Genomic DNA, 11,917 nt, shown 5'->3' on the forward strand with positions numbered 1-11,917 from the left:
CGGTTAAAACATGCAAGCCTAAGGGCAAATCCGGGATCAAATCGACCCAATTTGAAACTCTAAACGAGCAGAAATACAGAAGATACAAAGTTGCGGGGTTACCCCTTTTACTGCTACATATTGACGAAGAAGCGCAACCTCAACCTGCGTCATATAATGAAAGCTATGTATATACACAACGAAGAAGGCATGAAATGATCATTCCGTTTTTTGCGGGCAGTTATAGCCGGCGGTCTCCTCCTTATCATCCTCGGCATCAGACAGTAGGAACTTGGCATCGTACTCCTATCCTTTGGCTTGCTCGATCTCCCCCGAGAGATCAAATCCCCTGGCATCGTACTCATCCTTAGCAGCGGCAGCGCTCCTCGAATAAGCCGCCATTTTCTTTCCCGCCGTAGTGTTATTCATCATAACCTTGGCCCGGACATTCACCACCTCGGTTTTCGCCCTTAAAAGTTTGGATGAGAGTCTCACAATCATCTTCGCCCGAGCAGAATCGTTCGCACGGGCAGCCTGAATTTGCGCCTCAAGAGTGGAAACCCCGGCCTGAGCCCCCTCTTTGGCCTCAGAATAGACATTCACATGCACCTGCGGCTCGATAAATTCACGTTTGGCTTTGTCAAACTCACCTCAGAGTTGTTCCAGCTCATCAGCCTTGTCCTTTAGATGAAACAACGAAGTATCCGAGGGCGAAAAGTGAAGACAATCACCATCCGCCCGCATGGGCACAAAAGAACAAAGGGCAGGCAAGCTCAGATCAAGGCCTGACTCAGAGATCGAGCCTAAAACAGGTGGGCAACACGTAGAATCCCCAACACCTGCTCGCAGCAAGGATTTCACTTGAAAGACCCTAGTCCTGCCTGACCGATTCCGAACCCACGAAGATCCCGCCAACACGCGGAAGCTAACCCGCCGGATTAAAGGCAACACTGGAAGAGATACAAAGGAGGTAAAACTTCAAGATTTCTCTCATTATATATATATATATGCACGAAAGGTGCGCTCTCCATCTATAAGCATGGTCCATAAACAGCAATAAAACCAGGTTTCGGCAATAAAAGCATGGTCTACCAGCCCCAGCCCCGTTCTTCGTGGCATCGGCAATAAAACCAGGTATCGCATCCGACTACCTTCACGCGAGCAAATCCTTCTAGAAGTACGGAACCCCGGGCATAAGTCTCTTCAAATGCCTATCCCGAATATCTACGATGAACATGTTCCTTGAAGGCCCGCTCTGACCCGGCTCAATTATCATCAACAAGTCGCCACTCCTTCATCATCCTAGGTCCAATCTCATTACTATACCAGTCAAGGCACCGGTTATTCCCAATCCAGACTTTTGAGAAATCAAGCTACAGCTTCACAATTATAGCCATTTCGATCAAAGCTCGAAGCCTGCATTTTGGTACTTAAGGTCCCCCTGAGGTATAGCCCCTTGACGGAGCAGCTCAGAGACCTGAGATACGGAGGGATCGTGCTCAAACCTACCACGAAGTGAAGCCAACAAACCTACTCGACGACCAAACATCCTCCTGATAGCCCAACCCTTGTTGGCCAAAGGAACCGCCTCTCTGGAACTAAAGACTTCGGAAATGCCAGGCTCGAATGATGCACTCCCTTCAGAAGCTCGGGCCCATCTCGCCCTGATAAAAGCTCCTTCATAATTACGAAGCACACATCTCATCTACCGTCGTGCCCGGTCTTTGCCGTCCCCCAAATAAGCAGCTGCTAAGGGCATGACCTGCCAGCATCACAACATCAGCAAATCCTGAGGACCCTCGAGAAATGGAAGAAACCTTACGGTTGCATACGAAAAGGGCCGGAACGAGTCAACACCAATCAAAGACACCGATCATCAGCACCGCCTCCGGCTTCGAGGTAATGCTCAACCCCGAAGACCTCCGCCATAGCAAAGCAACGCCCCAGCAGGCCAACAATATCTTTACCAAATTGGCGTCCCCAAGAAGCCTTCGCCAAAGAAGGCCAGTTTACGAAGAAATGGGCGTCCCTAACAAACGCCCGCACAAAACATATTCCGGGTAATGACTAGGGCGGCCCGAGACATGGCCAGGCCTCCATTCAGAGATTACTTCTAGGAAGTTACCAGCGTCCCGAGACCGCAAATCCTCAGGAAAGCCTCTTCTCAAAAGCCATTATGGGGCTCGAAGATGTTATCCACGCCTTCATAAAGGGAAAGGGTCCCGACGGCCCAAGGTTATTAGCCTAATTCGGGTCCGGTTCGAGAAATCACAAAAGACCCCATGCAAAGCCATTTCATCAAAAGTCGGAGAAAATACTCAAAGCCAATATCACAGGCGATGAAACAGGATCATGCACTCGATGCCGCCAAAAATATAAAGAAATACAGCAAGTATCGAAGGAAGAAATCAAGAAAATATCTTTGTATTTATACAAGTGTTTGCTTACAACGACCCTCGATGGTTCCTTACATATAGTTACATTACGTATGATTGCAAAAGCTCGCAGAGAATCCTTATGAAAAAGTGAAGAAGTACAAATGATACGCATACAACATGAGCCTAAGGATCTAGCCTATTCATGCTACGTCTTCATCGTCATCCTCTCAGGCATATGACCTCAAAGACAATATCTTCCGAAAGGCCGACCCCCTCCAGGACGACATCCTAAGCCTCCGAGAATGGCTTCTTCAATAGGAAGGCAGGGGAGAAGAGAAAAATGACGAAGGAAAATCCGGAAGAACGCGAGAAGTGGCTGGATGAAAAATTTGGCTAGTACGAGCTCCGCCAGTACTGCCATTTTGAAGCCACTTCTTGAGACGTTACCTCAGCTCGGAAGGTAACAGCCAGTAGAGACTGCCGACACACCCCCTAGAATCCAAAAGGGGTGTAACATGCCGAGCCGAGGAAGGAGGGTGAGCAGCGGTGTATAATCCGAGCCCCCTCTTGAGCAGCGGTGCATAATTCAAAGTACCCCCAAGGCTGGAGGAAATCTATCCTCTAACTCATCACCCCGGGCAAATGACAACAACAACAACAACGGCATAACTTTGCCCTATAGAAAGAGAACCGAGGGTTGGGCCATGGTACACACGACACAATATCTTGAGTCCACAGGCTCCAGACATGACAAGATGACAAAAATTCAAGATAGCGGGAAAGGAAATAAAGATGGATACTAAAAGAAATTTGGATAAAAGGTCAACCATGAAAAGCCCTATTTATAGGGAGAGAAATGTAACCGACGACGCTATTACCGCCCTCGGAAGGCATAATAGCAGGTGCAATTAATGCGTCCATAAAAGCTGAACCGATATCAACAAAACATCGAAGAATCGTGGCATTTCAGGTAATCCTAGAAAAGCGGGAAAGTAGAACGCCTCGACACCTGTAAAAAAGGGGGGTTGCACATTAGCACGATGTCATTATGGGGATCGAGAAAATGGAGTGTCAAAATCATTTCTTATCACTTCCCTCTAAGAAACGCAGAGACTATCTGTACACGGTGAAATCTGGGAGACCGATTTCTCCTTGACTGAATACTTTGAAGGGTGATCCCGGGAGTCCGGGATCTCAGGCCGGTTACTTCCTTCTAGATTGGGCGGCACTCCGCCAAGGATAATGTCATCCAAAGCCTTAGCAAATGCAGGTATCTCTCAAGGAATGCACCCGGGGTCGATCAGGATTATTCAAGCAGCTCGATATCGGCCCACACACACATCGCGGAGTTAGCTGGTTGTCCCATCCTATTTATTGCATCACGCAACGTATCTTGTACTGAGATTGGACTCCCCCTTTCTATAAAAGGGGAGTCACTAACACCCTGTAAAGGTCAATAGAACTCCAACTATTCTACAAAAGTGCAATAATATCTTCTCTCTCTCCTTCTCCTCTCTAATTCGCTTGTCCTCACTAGCTCTAAGTCATTTAGCTTTGCTATCTTCTTGTCTATTCTTTGTTTGTCACATGATATTGACCCGAAGTAACCTAGAGATTCATCGCTTTCTTACTTTTTCTTCGTCATATAGCTTAGTATTGGCCATAAAGAGCCTTGTTTAATTATATCTTCAACTGTTATCCCATCCCCGACTATCCCCCATAGCTCGAACTCGACAATGATATCGGCTCCGAGGTCCCTCACCGACCAGACATACATCCGGGGAGCAAGCCCTTTGGTTCGATTATTGTCCCGTTTTAGCTTATAGTTCATCTTTAAAACTTCATATTATTAGCATCAGCTGATCTAACAACTAGCTAGGAAATAGATCACGTATATTTAGAATCCCATTTATAAATCTAATTGTTGTAACCATTTTCACGGTAAACAGCCCGTATCATCATGCAGGCGCTGCACTACGCGGGAATGGAAACCTCTCTCCCTGATAAAGTCCCACCCGTCGTCCACTCTCCTAGCGCGGAGAGTCTGCTCCACTAGCTCTGCCTCCCATACGTAGGCAGACCTATGATCGCACTGTAACACTAATATCTCATCCGAGAAATGTCCAGGATGCACATGCAACACGTCCATGTCATCTACTGTAAATTAAATAATATTAATTGTGTGTTAGTTTTATAAATTAAATATTTAATCATTTAATTGGACATAGTATATCTATGGGTTCTAGGCTCGATATTTGAGGCCCAATAGCATCAAGCTATCCTGAATTTATGTGTGTCAATTTTAATATTTTTAGAATTTTGTTTGTGTTATAATAATTAATATTTATTTAATTAATTAGATAGAGTATATATCTATGGGTTCCAGGCTCGATATTTGAGGCCTAGTAGCACCAAGCTATCCTGAATTCTTATGTGTGTCAATTTCAATATTTTTAGAATTTTATTTGTGTTATAATAATTAATATTTAATTATTTAATTGGATAGAGTATATATCTATGGGTTCCAGTTTCGATATTTGAGGTCCAGTGGCACCAAGCTATCCTGAATTCTTATGTGTCTCAATTTCAATATTTTTAGAATTTTGTTTGTGTTATAATAATTAATATTTAATTATTTAATTGGACGGAGTATATATTTATAGGTTCTAGGCTCGATATTTGAGGCCCAATTGCATCAAGCTATCCTGAATTCTTATGTGTGTCAATTTCAATATTTTTACAATTTTATTTCAGAAATAATAGTTAATATTTAATTATTTAATTAGACAGTAAATATCTATGGGTTCCAGGCTCGATATTTGAGGCCTAGTAGCACCAAGCTATCCTGAATTTTATGTGTGTCAATTTAAATATTTTTACAATTTTGTTAGTTTTATAAATTAAATAATTAATTTTTAATTGGATAGGGTATATATCTATGAGTTCTGCTCGATATTTAATTTGAGTTCCATGCTCGATATTTAATTTGACAGCATATATTAATTTGTTAATTCTGTATGTTTTTTTTATAAATTAAATAATTAATTTTTGTAAAGTGTAATTGGATAGAGTTTGTAGTTAGTAGATACTTAAACTACAGAGATTCTACGCTAAAAGACTCTATAGTTTACTACACTAAAAGGCTCTATATTTTACTACGCTAAAAGGCTCTATATTTTACTACGCTAAAATGACACTATTCTTTAGGCAAATAAATAATCTAAACTAAATAAAAATAACAAACATATTTTAATAACATAACATTCACGAAATTACATATAAAATAGTAAAAGAAATTTATGAACATTTTTATTAACAAGAAAAATTATTTCTCAACTTTTAATTAATTTTTTAAACACTAATAATTTATTATGGATAAAAATAACATACAAATTTAATCGCAAACAAAACACAAAACAACCTGGAAACACATTCAAGACAACTAATATGCATTATTATACGAGTTTCGATATAAACTAAATCGGGATACCTCGATTTATGTTTTTAAAAAAGCCAAAAAATTGAAATTTTAAGCCCGAAACGAGGAAACCACAACAATTGAAGGCTTGGGTTGTATGCAGGACCTACAATCTTCACTTTTTGTGTGACGGGTGGGGTCCACTTGAATTGTTTTTTTAGAATTGGGGGGGGGGGGGTGTTGTTAAAATGGTGGGGGAGATGAACTAGTTCTGTTGTGGGGAAGAAAGGGGGGGGGTTTAAATTAAAGAATTAAAATGCAGTATAATACTGCACTATATGTAAAACGCAGTACTATACTGCGCTTTACTTTAACGGCTAAACTTTTGTTAAAGTAAAACGCAGTATAATACCGCGTTTTAGGTAGAAAAGTAACTTTTTTTAAAAAAACTGTAGAAACGTATTTTGAGTCCAAAAATTTGCCATTTAGGTTTCGGACTCCTCCTTTCTCCACAAGGATCCCCTCAATAGTCCCGTGAGGGGTCACCTGAAATATCAACGTCACACGTTAATGATCATCAAGGATGAGCAGATTGTCGAACAAGTCACTTTAAAACAAATGATTGCAGAACATGTGAACTGTGCTCTTCAAGCCTTTATTAGGGGATTGCCAACTGCGCCACAAAATCCTCCTCCAAATAATATCGCAACCCTGGAAAACTGACGCTCGGGGCTCGCCAATTCAGAAAGTGGAGGAACTCCCAATGAATCTCGTGATGGAAGGTCAGGTACACCAAATAATTCTGATTGACAAAATTTGGTACTAACTTTGCAGAAACAGTTGAAAGAGCAAAATGATCGCATATAACAAAAGCCTAGTGTACCTCCCGTGTTTAAAGGAGTAGATATTGATAAATATTCACAACAACCCTGGAAGCCAAATGCAGTACCTTTACTGGTTCCTAAGAAGTTTAAAATGCCTGATATTCCAAAATATAATGGAACAACTAACCCTCGAGATCACGTAACTACGTTTACAACTAGCGTGAAAGGCAATGATTTAACCAAGCAGGAAATCTAATCAGTTTTGGTTAAAAAATTTGGTGAAACACTCACGAAAGGAGCATTAACGTGGTATTCTCTCTTACCTGAAAGCTCTATTGATTCTTTTGCCGAGCTAGCAGAATCAATTATATATAAAAGCACATTCGGGAGCTCAAAAAGTTGAAAAAAGGATGGAAGACATCTTTAGGTAAAACAAGGAAACACATAATTACTCAGAGAGTTTGTGGATAGATTCCAACGGGAAATGAGGATATTACCACGAGTACCTGACAATTGGGCAGCCATGGCATTTGCGATCACTCTAAACAATAAAAGTTCAAAAGTCACGAGGAGACTGAAGGAAAGTTTGCGAGAATTTCCAGCAACAACTTGGAATGTTGTGTACAACAAATATAACACGAATCTGCGGAAAGAAGAAAACACAGTTGCACAACCAAAGGTTAATGAAAGAGTAGGGTCAAGACGGTCAGAATTAGAAAAAAAACCAAAAAATAGGTACGAGCCTTACATGGGTCCTGCAGGTCGAGATTCTCGGTCCAAACGGGAAAACTTACGATCTGAATCGAGATCAAGAAAAATGATGTGGGTTCTTCATCTAGATTCAGAAAGGAACGGGATGCATGAGGTCGCGACTCTCGACACACATTCGAGAGTCGAAGATTACATTTTTAATGTCAGTACCTCCAAGTTGGTGGCTGTTTTATGAGGTATGGGAGAAAAGGTGCGGTGGCCTAAAGAAATGAGATCAGATCTGAGCAAAAGAAATCCAGATTATTGGTGTGAATTTCACAACGATCATGGCCATAGAAAAACAGTTGCAAGTTACTACAAGGAGAGGTCGAGCATTCGTTGAAGCAAGGTTATCAAACTGACCTGTTCAACGAAAAGGGTAGACAATCATATGTAAAGAACAGACAAGAACCCTTGAAACCCTCATCTACAAAAAGAACAGTTGACGTAATAATCGGGGGAGACGAGGTTAATGGTGTGACTTATACCACAGCAAAGAAGATGCCAATAGTCACAGTCACTCAAGGGAAGAAAATACACCAAGCCTTGGAAGGAGACAATATAATATTTGATGGTGAGGATGCGGACGGTTTAATGATTCCTCACAATGACGCACTGGTAATATCTTTATTTGTACACGATACTAACATAAAATGAGTTTGGTTAGACTAGGTAGTTAGTGATTATCATTTTACTAAGAGTGGCGGATGAAATAAGCTAATGCCAAGGTGATACCAAAGACGCAGTCTTTGTTTGGATTTACATAAGGGGTTATGAAGGACACAAAGTTTCAGGTGATAGATGCAGATATGGCTTATAAAATAATCCTGGGAAGACCATGGATTCACTATATTGATGTTGTACCGTCCACATTGCATCAAGTTATCAAATTTTCTTCACAGTGGGAGATTCGTCAAATCCGTAGAGATCAACAAGCTTCTAGAAGTATCAATTCAGTGGTGGCTACCGACACGTTAAACAATGTTGTAGGCGAGAAATAACATTTATAGAATTTAGTTGAAAATGTCATAATACAAAATTCAAATAAAGGCATTCCGGGACAAAGTGATGTTGATTCGAGACCTGGTATTATTCAAGAGCCAGAAGAAAATGAAAATGGTAAGACAACTACCGAAGAGCTCGAAGCGGTGGAGCTATTTAAACACTGGCCAGATAGAAAAGTTTACATTGGAGCAAACCTGAGCCCCGAAATGAAGGGTAAGTTAATTGAATTTTTAAAATCTAACGCAAATTGCTTTGCTTGGTCGCATTCAGATATGAAAGGTATCCCGCCAGAGGTGATGACTCACAAATTGACTGAGGACCCATCATATCCACCTGTCAAGCAGAAGAAGAGGAGGCAGATATCCTTCAAAAATCAAGTAATCCAAGATGAGGTACAAAAGCTTTTAAAAGTTGGGTCAATACGAGAGGTAAAATATCCTAACTGGCTAGCCAATACTATGGTAGATCCAAAAAAGAATGGGAAATGGCGAGCTTGTGTAGATTATACCGATTTAAATAAATCTTGTCCTAAAGATTCATTCCCTTTGCTACACTTAGATCAACTAATTGGTTCTACCACAAGACATGAGCTGTTAAGTTTTTTAGATGCATACTCAGGATATAATCAGATAAAGATGGATCCTATAGATGAAGAAAAAACTTCATTTATCACAGACATGAGGACTTATTGTTAGAAAGTCATGCCATTTGGTCAAAAAAATGCTAGAGCCATGTACAAAATATTGGTAACTAAAATGTTTCAAGAATATCTAGAAAAGACTATGGAAGTTTAAATTGACGATATGCTAGTCAAATCAACACAGGTGGGAGATCATTTTCAACATCTGTTAGATACTTTCTAGATTCTCCGCAAATACAATATGAAGCTAAATCCATAAAATGTGCTTTTAGCATCACTTCAGGTAAGTTTTTAGGTTTTCTTGTTTCTAACAGGGGAATTGAAGTAAATCCTACACAAACCAAAGCTATAGAGGAAATACCGGATGTACTCACAAGCAAAAGAGCAATGCAGAGATTAACAGGAAGAATAGCTGCTCTAGGGAGATTTATTTCAAAATCATCGGAAAAGAGTTTTAAATACTTTTTAGTATTGAAAAAGCAGAATCCATTTAAATGGACTGATGAGTGCCAACAAGCCCTCAAGGACCTAAAATCGTATTTGTCAAATCCGCCTTTGCTAGCCAAACCAAAAGACGGATAAAGGCTGCTTATCTACCTTTCTGTGTCAGATGTGGCGGTAAGTGTGGTGCTGGTATGAGAGGATAAAGGTAAAAAATCTCCAATATATTATGTTAGTAAATCTTTTTTAGATGTTGAGACATGATATCCTCATCTAGAAAAGCTTGCTTTAGCATTAATTATGGCATCTAGAAAATTGAGACCTTATTTTCAATGTTATCCTATCTCTGTAATAACTGCTTTCCTCTTGAGGAATATTTGCATAAACAAGAACTATCTGGTAGGTTATCTAGATGGGCAGTAGAACTCAGTGAGTATGATATCATATATCAGCCTAGAACTGCAGCAGATTCCGTAGCAGATTTCAACATGAATTTAATTCCGGAAGCAAAATAAGAATTACATGTATTTATCAAATCAAATCCGGGGACTTAGATTTTATTTACTAACAGTTCCTCGAATGTGAAAGGAGCAGTCCTAGGTATTGTTTTAATTCCGCCTTCAGGGAAAGTCATAAGACAAGCATTAAAATGTTATCACATCACTAACAATGAAGCAGAGTACGAAGTTGTGATTGTAGGTCTGGAATTAGCACGAGAACTTAGCATAGAATAAATTGTAATCAAAAGTGACTCGCAACTAGTAGTTAACCAAATGCAGGGGACTTACATAGCAAGAGAGGCACAAATGCAACAATACTTGGAAAAGGTACGGGAATTAGTCTGACAATTTCAATCGTGGAAAGCTATGCAAATACCCAAGGAGGAGAATGTAGAAGCAAATGTGTTATCCAATCTCGCATCTTTTACGGAGATGACAAATGCAGAAAATGCTATTGTAATACATTTGTTTCATTCGGCACTTGACTAAGACAAGAACGAGGTAAATTTTAATAATCTAACTTGGGATTGGAGGAACGCGTTTGTTAACTTTTTGCAATATGGAATCTTCCCGAAGACAAGAAAATGTCATAGTTGCTTCGTCAAAAAGCCGCCTGGTATTGCTTAATTTGTGGAAACTTATACCGAAAGATGTTTGAAGGTCCTTTGGCACTGTGTCTAGGGCCTTCACAAACGGAATATGTTATGAGGAAAGTACATGAGGGGCACTGCGACAATCATGCTGGGGGAAGGTCATTGGTAAAGACTTTAATTAGAGCAGGATACTATTGGCCAAAAATGGAAGAAGAAGCAAAGAACTTTGTATCCAGGTGCGATAAGTGTCAACGATATGCCAATAACATGCATCGCCCAAGGGAATTGTTATATTCAGTTATCCCGCTATGGCCTTTCATGAAATGGGATTTGGATATCATAGGTCTGTTACCTCAAGCTAAAGGAAATGTACGGTTTCTATTAGTTTTAATAAATTATTTTTAAAAATGGCTATAAGTAGGAGCTTTCAAATATGTACGAGAAAAAGAAGTTAGGGACTTTATATGGCGAAACATTATCTGCTAGTTGTCACACCTCTTTTTTACCTACCCCAGAAAGGGTATAAAGGAGCTTTTTCCAACTTAAAGTGACAATCAAAACGGGATGATTTATCTAAGAATCAGAGTCGCCACTTGGGATAATTTATGGTATCCCAAGTCACCGGTTCAAATCCCAAATCGAGGAAAAATTTGACTCTTTATAACAGTCCGCGAACCAGAAATCTGGGTAAGGAATTCTGTTAACCCTGGAAAAGGTGTTAGGCATTCCCGAGTTCCGTGGTTCTAGCACGGTCACTCAACTGTTATATTTGGCCTATTTATCTGATTTTAAAACACTTTTAAAACTATGTACATTCTAACTTTAAAACCGCTTTGAATTATTTTAAGGAAGATTTCAACGTCATCTAAAACATGTCTTTGGACCACGCCACATGAAATGCCCCCGCAATCCGAGACATTTTATTTAACGTTGTTAAGATTTAGATTTGGGCCACATGAGATGCACACCCGAGTTTAGGAAGGTAATTTTTTAAAATAGCGTGCCTAAAGCAACTACGCATTTTCAAGTTTGCGAGGGCCATGGAAAATTCGACTAAAATGGCACGCCTCGATTTCTAAGGATTAAAATTAATTAAATGAAGACCATGCATTTTGAGATTTTATTTGGCACAGCACACCTCAATTTTAATAAAGGAAAAAGCCTCCAACTAAGTGAACTATGGATATACATATTCAAAACTAATTTGAAATTAAATATCACAACCACACCACGGAAACCGTACCCGTAATTTAATTATGTGCCTAAAGCTTGCTTACCATATTCATAAGTTGTTTGATCTTTTCCTATGATTGAGACCAATTGTATGTGTTTAAAAGTTGCAAAATGGTTTACATGTAAAATTGGGAGGAACTTTGGTTAATATGAATG

This window comes from Nicotiana sylvestris, chromosome 2 (assembly GCF_000393655.2).
Source record: "Nicotiana sylvestris chromosome 2, ASM39365v2, whole genome shotgun sequence".
Classification (NCBI taxonomy): domain Eukaryota; kingdom Viridiplantae; phylum Streptophyta; class Magnoliopsida; order Solanales; family Solanaceae; genus Nicotiana; species Nicotiana sylvestris.